At 37.9% G+C, this 16,251-nt stretch overlaps 1 long non-coding RNA gene across 2 annotated transcripts; it reads right to left on the bottom strand.

Annotated features, from left to right (window-relative positions):
• Nucleotides 1-12,456: 12,456 nt before the first annotated feature.
• Nucleotides 12,457-15,926, bottom strand: LOC309689552. 2 transcript variants are annotated; one of them, XR_014271438.1, is made up of 5 exons: nucleotides 15,526-15,564; nucleotides 14,788-15,404; nucleotides 14,259-14,411; nucleotides 13,808-13,897; nucleotides 12,457-13,232 (listed from the first exon to the last, which is right to left on the bottom strand). It is a non-coding gene; the product is annotated as an uncharacterized lncRNA (long non-coding RNA). The 2 variants fall into 2 exon arrangements; XR_014271437.1 differs by having other exon boundaries at nucleotides 14,788-15,926.
• Nucleotides 15,927-16,251: the final 325 nt, after the last annotated feature.

Raw genomic sequence — 16,251 nt, 5'->3', positions numbered from 1 at the left:
CTAAGTTTCAAATGATGTGACTCATCCTGTGCATGCCCAACTCAGTTCTGCTATCACATGTGGAAAATCAGCACATTTTGTCAAACACAGACAATTTAACACGAAAAAAAGTAATTTGTATGCCAAAAAGTACGTTTTTCCCATTTATTTCAATTTCTAATAGCATTATCTGCTTTGCAGCGAAACTCATCAAACTTAAATTATGTTATTTGTATGTCTATGGGGATATATTCTGTGTAGGTCTTTAGTGCTAATGTTTTAGCCGTTGGCTGTAATGTTAGCTAGTTCATGGCTATAGGAGTCTGGGTCAGTTGTAACAGCAACAGTCTGGGTCAGTTGTAACAATAACGCAGATGTTAAAACTTACCACACTATTACTTTAACTTATATTAAACAAGTTGGGGCAACGACATCAGCAGAGAGAGGTTCACTGGTCGCATTTGTATATGTGGTTAATGCCATTGGCAACACAATTCCTCCACTGTTTGTGTTCCCACACATACATTATGCAGACCTCTGTGTCAGAGATGGACCAGTAGGAAGTACTGGTAGTGGAAATGGGTGCAAGAAACAGATTTCCTCATCTTTCTGAAGCACTTTGAAAACCACACCAAGGTAAGCCATGATAAAAAGTAATGGAATTGCGATGCTGGTGAACAACTACATTTTTTCAGCTTCATTGTTATGTTCAAAATTGGTGCAAGAGTTGTAGGTTATAATGCCCACTGAGCCAATGAGGCCAAACTCTAGGAAGACCAACCAAAATTAATGAAATATTCAGTTGCAGAAAATTCCATAATTTGTCTTTTTTGGGGGGTTGGAATATGTTCAAAAGCTAGATTTTGGCATTCTGTCACACACACACAGAGCTACATAAATGGCTCTAAGTGCATTCATGTGTTGAATAAACAAAGATTACATGTTAATGTTTTGTTAGTACCCTTATTTCATTGTGTTACATTTCACCCCAGGATATGTTACAACTAACCCAGACTATGGGGTTAATTGTAACATTTCACTCTTTGTGTTTGAGACCATACCATGCAATGGGTAATTGTGCTGCAGAGAAAATAGCTGCACTATTTAATAGCAGAGACATGTAAATACTTTGCATTACATTTTGAATCCACTACCTTAACAGAGCTCCAATTTACAGACAGAAATGTCAAAAATGTTACAACTATCCCCGGTCTCCCCTACTGCTTAGTTTTTTTTAAATTTTTTTTTTTATAAAGTACAGCAACAACAGAGATATTCTGCACACATCTGTATCAGCTTTATTGGGCAAGTATGAGTAACACAACACCTTCTCTCTGGCACTGCTCAGAAAGTTTGATGCGGCTATAACCTGATCACGGAGGTCATTCCTCTTTATTTATTTATTTTCTTCGACAAAAGACACTTACTTACTTTTAAAAAAATCTACATAAAATTTACAAAGTTCTGCCTGCCCTACAATGCTTTTGATTCAGATCAGCATCAGAATTTGCTTTGCTACATACACTGAATTAAATTATAAATATGAAAGATAGAAAAATAAAAATAAGGTACTCTGTTGAAGATGCAACATGTTAAATATGTACTCTAAAGTTATGCTGTATACAATGTAAACAAGATATGTGAAAGTGAAAATAGTGAAAATAGTCCAAGTGTCACAGGGAGAGTTTGAGGCTGAAAGTGTTCCGACTATCCAGCGTGTCATGGAGAGGGTATGAAGGATTGTGTCATGGTCCATGTGAGTGGCTGTTTTTCTATTAGCTCTCGGTTTCCACCTCTAGGTGGAGCCTCATCAGCCTTTAAGACCAGTGCTCTCAACAAATCTTTGCCAGAACGCCTGCTAACCTCTGATAGTGCTGGAGGAGCAGGGAAGCGAATCACAGACCTTCTGATTGGTAGATAACCCAGTCTGTTGCCTGAGCCACGGCTCCGTAAACTGGAATTGGGATTTTGGCATTGTATTATTCAATGGAAAAACAATAGCAATATTAGCAACAACTGCTTTTTCCACGAGGTGTTGTGTAAGTCAGTATCCATGCTGGAGTTGTATTGTGTTCACATACAGAGACATGCTCAGAAGATGTTGGTTCTTTTCTGTCTCTGGTATCTTTCTGTTCTTAAGGTGGTTGATTGTTTTTCTGATCTTCACTTTTGCTGGTTTGCACAGTTAATTTTGAAAGTTATTTTTCATCCTATACACACTCAAAAACTAATTGCTGATATATGCTGTTAATACACCAACATTTTTTATTTTTTGCCTTAATCTGATGAGAATAATGAAGAAGAAGGAATTCAAGGGAAGCCACACAACAAAGAGACTCAGGTTGGAATTGAACCCAGGCTACTACACTTAATCTTATGTATGATCTCTTGGGCAACTGGTGAGCTAAAGCAATACACAACATAACCACATATATACATAAAATTTGGTTGCATTGATTCACCTTTAAAATTCAGTCAGTCCAAATTTTTTTTGGACTGTCCCTTTGAAAAATCAGAGTCAGATGTATACAGCAATGGTGTATTATTACAAAAAAATAAATAAATAAATTCCAGTCACTTAAGGGAATGCCACCAACCCTTAAGTGACTGGCATTGTGGTAGATTGGTAATCTGTAGGTGTTAAACACTCTGTTCTTTAATCAGAACGCAGAAATGCATATGGCTCATCTGATGATGTGGATTGCTACTGCCTGAGTTTGTGCTGCGTAGCAGCAGTCACAGAGAAGACAAAAGTAGTTCTTTGTACTTCTTAGGTTCTTAGGCCTTCTTTGCTTTAGCTGACTTGATCAAACCTAGAACCCCAGCTGGAGATAAAGGGTAAAAACCTGAGTAGTCATCAACATTCTCTGCTAAGCTGGGATTTCTGCACGAACTGTGGCAGTTCATGCAGTATATGCAATAAAAAGGTAAAACTGTAGTGAGATGCTTAGTTTTTTACTTTCATGCTTTTTGGCCCACTTCACTTTTTTGATGTGGACGTGTGCACATTTTTCTAACTTGTATTTGCCACTAAAGCTCATATGATTGAGATTAAGACGGAATACAAGAAAAAATATTTTTTAACAGCAGCAATTAGTCATTTTAGCATGCTTCATCGTTATGTATGCACAGCTCTTTGCAAAAACACTGAGCTAAAAGTCACTAAGGGGACATGAAGATGTGATACTATAATGCTCTGTGGGTCTGTGCGCACACATTTATCTTTTTTTAGCAGGAACATTTTGACTACTCCAGCTTTGAAAGAGAGTAATCACCAATATTTGTTGACCAGGAATAAGGAGTTTTTTCAAATTATGAACTATGATGTGTCGCACATCACATATTCTGAATATGTCAAGTAAATGGGACAGTTTGAAATGGTTGGACAAATGGAGTGCAGTCCCACCGTATCATATTACCTTTTGTAAGGACAGAGAAGCTGCCCTAGGTAAACTGTCAGATGGTTCCCATGGCAATATGCATTTACTGTGTTATTCAAATACCAGACACACTATGTATGCACACCCCCTACACACACTACAAAGTCTCAGATAATTTTTGTTTTTGAATTAATAAAGCCAAATTATTCCACAAAGGTCAGCGCAAGTCTCATTATGCAGCACAATAGTCACTTTAATCAGACTTCAAAGAGAAGCGGCTCTACCACTGCTGAGCCTGCATCTGGCTGTGTTTGTACTTTATCACAATATTCAGGTTAAGGTCTGTGCATATATTCAGAGTGGTTTGGGGTGGGGGTTCTAGGGTGGGGGACAGAGAGCGATAGATGGGAGGCGGAGGTGGTTATGACAAGGCTAATTGATTTTAAAGTCCCTTTGAAGTCAGGAGTGTGTGAAGCATAACACATTATTTTTTATTGATTATTTTTTGTGCTCTCCCTCTCACAGGCATAGATGCACATGCATTACTGTGTGAAAGTCTCGAGCCACCCTCAGTTTGTAATTTGCTTCAAAGGAACCAGACTTTGTTGTATTTTTAAAGTGGTCTTGAGCAAAGAATGCAAAGAACCCATTTTAAATAGTGTCTTTAGGCACTTTTAAACTAACAGCTTGTCACAAAGATATATAATTAAGTAGAGTTTGAATGGTATATAAAAATCTACTCCAGGTGATTCCTAAGCTAAAAACTGGCTATATATCTGCATGGTGTGCTGAGTGTCCCTAAAAAGTTGTGGTAAATGGAATTATTATTGTATAGTTTTCTATTTCAGCACTCAAAGTGCTTCATACAACATGTCTTATTCACCCATTCATGTGTTTCTACACCTAAGTGGTTTGCAGTGAAAGAACTGGAGAACTTGGGAGTTCTGTATCTTGGCCAAGGATACTTTGGGATACAGACTAGAACAACCAGAGTCTGAAACACCAGTAGATGACCTGCTCTACCTCCTGAGCCAAAGCCACAAAGCTGTCCATAAGTGTCAGGCCTAGAAAGCTCTCTAAAGTAGATGAACCTTATCTGAAAATGATATCTTTGGGCTATAGGATATAATATAACAAAGAGATGACCCAGGACCTAAGATGTATTTGACCCTTGTGTCACATCTGCAGAGGCAGACGGGGTGGAGTGAGGATAATATGGACCCAAAAGCAGACAATGGAGGCAGAGTGAGGTGATGAACAAATAATAAGCCTTTTATTTGGCTGAGCAAAAGTACAAACAAAAAGCAAAGAAAGACTAGAATGGAGCTAATGAAACCTATACTGGAAAAACTAAATACAAAACACTGCATAAAACTAGAAACCTGGAAACACGGGGTGAAAAACGCAGACAAGCCGACAACAGACAGAGGAAGACAGAGAACTAAATACACAAGAGGGTAACGCGGGAATGAGGAACAGGAGGGAAACACAGCTGGGACTAATCACACACACGAGACAGGGAGGAAGCAAAACAGAATACTCTAACACAGGACATGGGACTGTCAAAGTAAAACAGGAAATACACGAACATAGAAACCAGGATAACTAGATGCAACACAAGGAACACAGGGGAGGCGCAGTAACAAACCCTAAAGACTAGAAATCACCAAAATACTAATGAATAACTAATGGACCTAGAAATACAAAAGACTAAACCATGAAAAACCACTAAATCACAGAATATTAATCATCAAAAATATAAAGACTGGGACACCCGGGACCATGACACCTTGGGTTGATCCATGTACTGCTCGCTGAAGCCTGAGAGCAACTGGAAGTCAATCTTAAGGAAGGAAACCAAGCGAAAAGGCTGAGCTAAGCTAAATTACACATTAACTCGATTGACAATCAGTGGCAACATGACTTATGGAACAATGAATGAAAATGTGAAGTTTGAATGACATTGTACGGACAATAGGTGCTGTTAACAGTGGTTTATGAAGTCCTGCTTAATAACTGATAATACAATTCTCACCACTTAACATTTAAAACAGTTATATTCAATATAATCCATATGAAAAGTACCCCATATTTATATGTGCAGAATAAATTTTCAAAACAATATAGAGCAGATATTTTGACTTGTGATAAAAAGAAAATCACAGTTGCTACTGTTCACATTAACAGTGGTTTTGTTCTATTCAAACATCTTTTTAAGCCATGACAATGTGAACAGGCGCAATTCAGCCACCTGGTCAGGTGACCTTGATTTCTTGTTATACTCTTTGTCTTTTTTCTTGTCCAAATTCAGTTCATCTCAATGGGCTTTATACTGTTATATAAAGATAACAGAGAGAAAACCTCAACAATCAGATGACACCCATCAGCAAGAACTTGGCAACAGTGGGAAGGAAAAACCTTTTCACAGGAAGAAACCTCTGGCAGAACCAGGCTTAGGGAGGGGCAGCCATCTCCTGAAAATATGTTTGAGAAGTTGTTAGCCAATAGGATGCTGTTAAACAACAGTTGTCCGTTGTCACTCTTGCGTACACGATGGTTTCTTTGTGTGTGTGGCTTCTGAGTTCTACGTGCGTGGGTTTTTAAAATTATGCAAGAGAAATTTAATTTAATTTAATTGTTGAATTTTCAACATAGATGTAATTCCATAGTGCTGCACCAAAAACCTGCTTGTAATTGCTTTGCCCATTCCCAGATTGTTGTATCACCTGTGGTTTCCATGGAAGATACCGACTTGTCAGCAAATACTTGCTAGATACTAGAGAAATGGTACTAAAAATTGCCCATTCAAAATTGGGCAACCAAAGCCATTGTAAAGATATCTATAGGTCTGCCATTTATGTGATGTCACACATTCAAAATGGCAGGTAAGTTAACATCAAATGGTTTTATCCTGAATAGAGACTAAATAAATAAATACATTTGTGGTGGTAAATGTGTTTTTTCTATGCTAAAGTATCTTAAAATAGGAGCCTATAGGGACTCACTCACTTTTAGAGCCAACTTAAAAAAAGGATATTGAAAATATGATCTTTTCCATTTCTTGGCAGTAGGATGAGTCACTGAGCTCAGAGATGTTTGTGTATGGCTGCCAGAGACAGCACAGTGACAGGCGGTGCAAGCAAACAGCTTTGACACGATGCAAAAAGGCCTTCCCTGGTGTTAAATCACATACACACAGGTACAGCACGTTTTGTGTATGTGCACACGCACTTGCACATACACATACAGCTATATACATTCGGGCTCTCTTTTTGCATATTTCCTTCATGCACACGCAGCAGATGGGACAATCAGGCTGTTCGTCACATGTGCCTTTTGAAGATATGAGGCGTCAGCATGGTGGATAGCACTGAATGATTTTACAAGAATGAGTCAAACTATAATGAGGTATTTGATGGACACATTTATTACATAATATGCAGCATGGCCTGATTTTCCTTTTTATTTATGCAGCAATCTGTGCTAACGGCTGTGTAAGCAAGCACCAACCACACAGAAGCTTGCTAATCTGTTACTGGAATAGTTTTTAAGAAATAATGATAATAAGCTTTATGATATAACAATAGTGTTCAGGTAAGTTAACTGTAATTACAAAATGTAAGTAAAACGTTCACAACTATGGCCACATTTTGAGATGTTGAATGTATGACTAATTACCATGAGCCAGACTGATCTACAGTTTCGTTTTACTCTTGGCTATATATGATGTCAGTGAGAATGGATATCACTATTGTAGTCATCACAGGTACACTTTTCTGCCTGTGAGCAGAGCAGCTGCAGCCATCTGATGTTCAAACCGTCAGTTTCTAAAATAATATATATTATATTAATGAAGGGGTAACAGGAAATAATAAATAAAAAACAACAAGTAATGCAGGGTGTCAAAATAAGACTAGCTCAGGTAAGCCGGTTTTAAAAAATATTTTTTATTAATGGAGATTCAAAAGAGCAGGAGTTAAAACGTTTTAAATGCTAATTTGTTAACCTCTTACATTAGGTTAAAATTTGTACCTATTTGGACCAAACAAAAAATAAACTATAATGCCAAAATGAATCTATGAGACCTTATTTGAAATGTATTATCTATTGAAAATTCCTGGAGTTGCCAGTATCAGCAGGGTTAGTAAAATCTTAAACTGAAATGCTCCTGTTTTGCACATGTACGGAAACCTTTCTGCTCACAAAACAAGGCACAAAGCTGAAACTCAGACTGCAGTGCAAAAGGCCGCCAGGTGCTTCTGCCATGGTCACAGCATCTCATTTTACAACCTATGAAAAGTGTTCAAATCCCCTGAAACCAGGGTGTGAAGCACTAAACACCAACTTCCAGTAGGGGATGCTGGAGACCCACGTTGAACACAGGGCTTCCCATTACCTTGGTGATGATATGTATTCATTACTGTGCCCCGCAGACTCAGTGGTCCCAGACTTTTAACCTGGGAGGTAGCAGAGCTCAGGAGTCTAATGTGTGATGAGCCATTAGCCTGCAGGGAACAATTAGGGTCCTTGTTTAAATAGGCAATGGTTGATTCGACTCATCATTTGAGCCGGTGTTCAATAGGGGAATAGGCAATTAGGTTGACCATGCTTGCTCGAGTGTCATTATGGTCAACATCTGTCCATATGAAACCTGCCCAGAAGACCTGGTGTTAGCACCCAAATCATCTTATCAGAGAATGCATGCGCTGACATCTTAGGAGTTTAAGTCCGAACTGCAGTTAGAAGAGAATAAGAATGAAAAAGCACCAATGATTTAAGACACATTAATTTTTAGCAAATATACATGCATCTTTTCCACCCCCCACTGCCAGTTCAAGCAGAAAACTACAAATTTTAACATCCAAGAATTTAAGAAAAACTAGAAATACTAAGCTTAATTACAGCAATCTGTTTACCTGCTACAACCTCATCCACACATCAACATTTCTGTTGTACGTTTTAATATACGAAGCTTGTTAACTTGGTAGCTAGCGTGGTAGGGTATATTGCCTACAAATGCAATCATATGCAACCTTTCTATCATGCTAATGCTAATAAATTCACTTGTGAGCTTTCTCATTGATGTCTAGATTAGAAATTCCATACCAATGACTATAATAAGCATCCAAAAATATACGTCAATACAACTTTTCAGGTTTTTGTCACAGTGTGATGTGTCAATCAACAGTATCCTCCGCTCTCAGTAATCCAGTTGATTCAGACACTCCACTTTGTGTTAACAGAAGTTTTTTCATTCACTGACTTTCCGTGGTTACCGCTAGTCACCTAACCCAGACACCCCTTTGTAATATACCTGCTTTTACATGACACTTTTTTAGTGTCACTGACCACTCAAAGCACTTTAAACTACAAGTCAGTGCTGTTTATCTTTGCATTCATATAGTGTATCTTTTTCAAATACTTTATGTTTATGTCACATTGTTGGTCAATTCAGAATCACCAGTTAACCTAACATGCACATCTTTTGATTTGAGGGCCACGCCTTTGTCTTATAATGTGTCTGGTTACATGATCATTTTTAATTCCTTAAACTGCAAAACAGCACATTAAAAAACATGGCTTCCTTTTCCTTTCCTTTCCATGTTGCTTGTCATTTTTCTGTGTGTCTTCATATCCATGTTGTGTTTAGCTGCGGGTAAAAAAAGGAAGTCGGAGCTTCGGAGCTCTGGCTGTTTTTCACATTATCTGCCTTTCTCAGCGCCAGTCCTGACCTTGCTGCAGTGTCCCTGAAGATCTTTGTTCAAATTCTGACATTCACTGAATGGTGCTACCTAAATATATGAAAAAGAGATGATAGCGTAGGGCAGAATATTAATATTGCTACATATTTCATATATGTGTATAAGAGCTGCATTCCTTCACTCCTCTTTTAGTGATAGCGACACAAACCAAATGCACTGTTGGAGTAATTTTTCCCTTGGCGCTTGCTTTCAGTGCAAGTTATTTTAAACCTCATACGTTGCAGTGGTGACATTTGACTCTGACTGTAGACCTCATTTGAAGCTTTTACTAACAAGATACTATCCTCAGAGTTTCTCCCGTTGGTGCAGTCATAGCCCCTTCTGGCATTTTCCTGCAATAATGATGTTTAGCGTGGTTTTAGACTACAAATTAAAAACTTTACTGCTCCCTTATGACCTGCCTCCCGACACGGGGAGAGCATCATTCATGTTCATGTATGTTGGGCGGTTTGTCAGAAACCTGAGCACTACCTTATAAATTCATGAGCTCCATGGCTTTGATGTTGAGGGAGTGTGCTCCAGAAGGCAATTACTTACTGTCGCCATTTGTAGCGTATTGACTCTGTAAAGTCAAGTCGTTTCATCAATAAGCACTCGGTGCATCCATTCCTCTTTCAGCAGCCAGTTATTGACAGCGATGCTTTCGGAAGCCACCTCAAATGATGGGCTCCTCCATAAAAATGCCATCTGATCACTGTTAGGTTTAATCTGATGGCATTGGGCCATTGTTAAGAAACGCTTCGACTGGAAGCTCGCCATACAAAACGAATGGCCATGTGCTGTGGGTTGAGTGGCTGTAAACAGCTTCAGATGGCTGCGTGGAGAGAGAGGGAGGCATTTACCAGCCAGCCATCATCAGCACTGTGTGTTTGCTCTTCCCTCAACCCTTCCTTCCAGCTTCTCTTTAATTGTTTTCCTTGGTCTGTCACTTCTTTTCCAACTTTACAGTGTTCCATTTTTATATTTTTACAGTAGCCATTTTGGGCATGTTTTTTCCCCCATTGATTTGTGTCGATAAACGAGAACAACAGCTGAATTTTGCAGTTATGGAAAGTACTGCCAAAATTATACTAATTATTTGGAATTTGAAGAAGAAGGCTGCTGCTACTCTTTACTTTCTTTATTGACTCTATTATTTATCTATTTTTCACTCTGACTTACCCAGACTGTCCTTGGACTTTACCTTTGTGACCAATGCTGTTTAGAGTGGACCCATCATGTGTCTTTGTAGATCCATAAATTCATTTTTGTATTTACTTGAGTCACTTAAAGTGAGATGTCTCTAAGTGGTAACAAATAATGGATAGCCACGTTCTTTGACATCATACACAGAGTTGAACAAAGTGTATGAGATTTTGGCTCACAGGGATTTGCACAAATAGTAGCACATTTTTAAAAACTGTTTGCCATGTTTAATATCAATATCCCCTGCTGCACTGCTGTAACATTATATATAAAGCAGAAAAAAAAGCTACTATTTAAATTACTAGATTGCAGTTTAAGGAATTGCAAGTGGCTGATGTATGTTGATTATTTTTAGCAGTAATTGGGCCATCACGTTTTCCACACTTAATCATCTTGACAAATACTATATGGATAGCTACTGTATCTAGCACCCTTGCAGTATTATTAGTCATCAACCTAATGAAGCCTAATATCTGAATGTAAAAGATTTTATTTTTAGCTCAAGGTCCGGTGAGCTCACGCCGTGGCGACACATTTGGCCTTCCACAATTCACAAGAATCACTTTTCCTCCTAGAGTGTACACCTAATGCAGTGGTTCCCAAACCTTTTTCGCTAGGCCCCCCTTTGTTTTACAGGAAAAATGTTCGCGCCCCCCCCCCCCCCCCTCGCGCGCACACACGCACGCACTAACACATCCTCCAACCACACACACCCATATTTTGCTCCATTGCGGTTTATTTCACACCTCAAACATTTAGTAAACAATTAAGCAAATACAAGTAATCTGCAGGTAGTAATAAAATAAACTACTAACTCTTTTACGCTGCGTCCGCACCTACACGGGTATTTTTGAAAACGCAGCTGTTTCGTCCACACGTAAACGGCGTTTCGAATCACTGAAAACGGAGATTTTTTAAACCTTCTTTGCGTTTATGTGTGGACAAGGAATACAGAGTTCTTCATGCAATGTTAAAGCTATGTGCACTGTTAGACTTTTCATCGCCACTTTACGGTAACATACTGGCGTCACTGTTGCCAGCTCATACCGTGACGCTGTGTTACGGTAGCTTACCGTTCTGCAGGATGATACCGTTTTTTGCTGGTATGGTATAATACTCTTGGACAAATTATGGTAACGCACTGTAGCCTTTTTTACGGTATCTCACTGGCGACAGTGACGCCAGTGAGATACCGTTATGTCATAAATTACGTCAACAAAGTAACATCATACTGTGATTAAGAAATTGGTATACTACCGTTTATTCACGATATGTCACTGTAAGCCCGCTGCAAGGTAATAAACTGCAATATATTAACCAGTAACTTACCGTTATCACGCATCATCAGTACCAAAAATATTCATCTCTGCTAGAGGATACTGTGTCCCACACTGAAAAAAATATGTTGTTGGATTTACTTAATTCAATGGTGGACATTTGTTGCACACAGATGTTTTGCTTTGGCAGCAACTTAAACAATTGAGTTAAATTAACACAATTTATTCATGTTCAATAAACCTGTGCAATTTGTGTTGATAAAATGTGACTTAAACATGTTTTGATGAAGTAATTTGAGCTCTTGAAATATTTTAATCCTTCACAATTTTCTCACTTTATCCCAACACCATTCAATAACTTTTACCCAATACTACTTGGTCACTTAAATACTACATGTTATCTTCAAATTACATTTTGCTATTATATTCTAGTATCAAATACACAATTTTCAAATGGAGGCCTTATAACAGATTATATTGTCCTCTTCCAAGATGGTTGCTGGCATCCACCAGTAACCTTTCAAAACAAAATGTCTAATTTCACTGCATTGACAGTAGGTAAAGAATTAAACTGACATTACTCCACTACTGAATCTACATAAATCAACAGTTAAATAATGTCAGTTCTTCCGTGTTCTCTGGAATCAATCACAGCAAAGAAATTAGACTCTTTCTTTTGAAAAATGTTGGGAAAGAACAAATCAAAACATTCTATTTAAGGCCTCTGACGTCAAGATTCAGTTAAACAACAATTATAACTAAACAATTTGAGGTAATGTTAGTTTCCATTAACATTAAATTAGGTTACTGAATTGGCAAACACCTTCCTATTAACATTACCCATTTTACCCCAATAACTAAAGAAATTAGCACTTGCAGGTCAAAACCTTTATTCAAGAGATGCAAAAATAACATTGATACAGTGACTGTCAAAAATTACAGCACTGATCATACTGTGACATCTTGGTTCAAAACAGCACACTTAGAAATATTCAACGTTCCTTACTTCAACTGAATGAAACTGAAAATACCATTTCACACGGCCCATATGGGCTATTTAGACTGCATAACTGTTCATGCTACATCTCTTCACTAGTAAAAGAAAGAAAAAATACAAAGAGAAATTTAAAAATGCTGCCAAACAGAACTTGTACAGAGCAAAAGGAAAAACAAACAACAACAACAACAAAAAAACGGCTCGTCCTCATGGCAGTTGCAGTGTATATAAAAATGAACCCTGCGATCTGTTCCTGGAATTGAGCTTCAAAAATGCAGCAGAACAAGTGTGAGATTTAAATGTCTTCTCACCTAGAGCTGGTCACCTCACATGCATAACAGTGAGCTTTCGTTGCAGGAGCAGTTTTGTCTTAGTTGTGAACTTTTCTTGAGAGCTGAGTTGCTTCCAACTCCATTACCACCCTTTGAATCACCTCAAAAGTGTAGCAGAGTTGTGATGGGTAACTCATATTGAAGGAATAAAAAAGGTCCAAACAGCATGGCTACTGCAAAGGTCACGTTATCCAGATCTTGAAGAACTACTATACCCTCGATGATGATGCCAACATCAGAAAAGTCATTGCCTGGTGCATCCTCTGGAGACAGATGTTCATTGTGGTTTTCTCAATCTGTGCAGTGGCCTCAGTCAAGTCCTGGTTAAACACAAAACATTTTTTTAAGATTCCCTTTTAAACTCATCTCTTTTGAATCTACCAGTTCTAATGTTAGAGTAATTTAAACCAATGCAAGCAACATAGTAAATAGCTATAGCCAAAGAGTGGCCTGCCATGCTGCCATTCATGGTCTAACAGAGTTTCTAAGAGAGGGTGAAAAACATAATTTTACATTAGTTTTTGTTAGAAAGACACCGGCCCATCAGAAATCCAGGTTTTGTCACTCAGAAGATGTTAGAATTTAGACTTTCAGCCCCACAATTTGGTTAGCTGTTGGTCTTTTTTTTTTTTTTCAAACAAAAGCTAATGTAAATATTGGTGGGATTTTCCTTTGTTCACTAGAATGACAAATTTAAAGTTTTTTCACACTGATGTGACCCCTAATACAGGGGTGGGGCCTCAAGGGCCGGTGGCCGAGTTCACTACTAGGCCTCATGTGAACTTCAAATTATTAAAGAGGACTACTGGTCCTAACCAGTCCAATGAGGATCAAGTGGATAACTAAATGCATTTTTAAATGTTGCAAAGCCACAATCTACTCATAAAACACTCACCATGAACTCCTGCACCAAGATGTTGCAATTGTCTTTCACACAGATGCGGAGCACTTTGATGAGGGACTCCCTTCGAGCATTAATGTCATCCTAAAGTATTATAACAAAGAAAACAGAGATTTGTGAACTTTTCAGTAGCACAGAAGAAAATGATCCCAGACAAAAACTTAAACCAGTCAACATGCAACACCAGCATCTACAAAGCAATATCAAAAGTTCCTGTTTGACATCAACTTTATGGATATATAGTTTCCAGAACATTTATTTTTTTAAAAAGATCAATTTTTCTCAGTGGGCCAGTAAATGCATGACGAAAATTATGGCATCCTTTCGGTGGAATCAGTACTCACAGGTAATAGTTGACTGTTTCAATGGATGCAGCATAAAAATCTTTTACTGACCTAATGCAATACATATACACTTTGTAGTTAAAGAATTTTAAAGTTCTTACTGTCATTATGGCAGCTACATCCTTTAGCTTTGTGCCCTGTTCCCCCGATCACTTTGCAAACACTTTCAGCAGACTGTCAGAGAGAAACTCAGCTCCGTCAGAAACCTTGACTGTAAAGGCATGGTTGGGATGCACTGGAATGCTGCATTTCATCTGAAATGACATAAAATTATTTTGAAATAACAGCAGGCACTGTGCTTGGTTAATAATCAGTAATGTTTTGTTGAATAAAAACTGTGTTTCCAGATCTTATGGGATTAAAAAAATCCAAAGATGTTTATTTCTGATTTGCAACCCAAGAACCCACAAGTTACAACCTCATTTTAGTTCAAGTGTGCATTAATGTGAGTCCAGTAATCACCTTTCTGACAATACATACAGGTATAAGTTAAACCTATGGCAGATTTTGGATTTCTCAGTTGTATTAATAGGGTGGTCTATTTGAGTATGCATGCACCTAATAATTATAAAAAACCTATTATAATTAAGTTACAGAAACCTTAAGCGAAAATAGAATATACTTTCTTACCATAACACCTTGAACCCACAATCCATCAGCTGACTCCTGGTGAAATGCAGAATAGATGTGGTCTCTCAATGTGCATCAACAAAAACAAAAACAAAAACAAAAGGACAGCAGGTGAGGGCAGGAGGGGTAGGGATGTAAGCTAGCATAATACCGCTGATGATATTAGCTAAAGCTGTTCAATGTCCAAAATCTCACTAACACCACGGTGCAGTAAATACACAATGTAACTGAAGAGTCAGTTGACAAATCTATTCACACAGAAAACCAAATTATGTTATGAGTGCCTCGCAATTAGGTTTAATGTGATATTACGGCTCTTGTGCCAAAGACAAATTCAAATGAAAAAGCGCCAATTCTTTGACAACAGATAAAACAGCAAATAAGCTAACGGCTCTTTTTTAGCATGTTACATGGCGGCACTTTAGACGTTTAACTACATTTGGCTGAAATATGGTAAACATTAATTCAAAAAATCAAGACATACCAAAAAACGTAGAGTTGGCTGCTTGACTTGACTGAGATGGATGCATTTTTTAAACCACGATCCAAAGCCCGCGAGATGAAATCACGCGTGGTTTCACGAGATTTAACGTTGCTATCTTATTGACTTACTTCACCTGAACATGATATGAACAATTTAATACACCCTTTCTGCATATCATGTAGTTTTTACACTATATAGTTACATTTATCTTTAAAACATGAGGCAATTGTGTTAAATACATGCAAGATGCTTACATAAATCCAAGAGATGGCCAGTCCCTTTTTTTCAGTGCAACAGGCGGTCATTTACTGTTTAACAGGTCGTAATTTACTGTAATTTCAATTAACAGTAACATACTGTAAGAGACTGGAGGGTTCCAAAAAAATTGGATGGCTAGATGGATGCATGGATGGATGGATAGGTAGATAGACACACACACAAAATATAATTCATGTGCTTTACACCACTTTATTTCAATTCTGATTTTTCCCTGCTGAAATACACATTTCCAAAATCAAAAACTGAAAAGAACTGAAAACATATTTTCATTGAGGAAGCACTTGTTTTTACTAAACCATGTAATCCATTATTTTCTCATATGGTTGTACAAACAATAATGATATTATGTCATATCCATATCATGGCAGACAACATGCTCAAGTGTTGGGTTTTCTTAGTTATATTTTGTAGGGTCTTAAACCTACAATGTGAAGTGCCTTGGCATTCATTTCGTTGGCACCATACAAATAAACTGAATTGTAATGAATACAATATCAAGCCCCACACTTCTGCCTTTATATACACTTTGTCCAAAATACTGGCTCACACCACCAAATCAATGCACAAAACAGGGTCCACAAGGACATGGATGAGCGTGTGTGGTGTGAAGGAACTTGACTGACCTGCACTGAACCCTGATCTTGCTTTGTGAACTGAGTTCATTGATTTGTAGGGTGAGCCAATACATGTGACAATTAAAG

This window comes from Aulonocara stuartgranti, assembly GCF_965226115.1.
Source record: "Aulonocara stuartgranti genome assembly, chromosome: 15".
NCBI classification, from domain to species: Eukaryota; Metazoa; Chordata; class Actinopteri; order Cichliformes; family Cichlidae; genus Aulonocara; species Aulonocara stuartgranti.
Note: the sequence above shows the minus strand (reverse complement) of the source record. Positions and strands in the feature narration are given on the sequence as shown.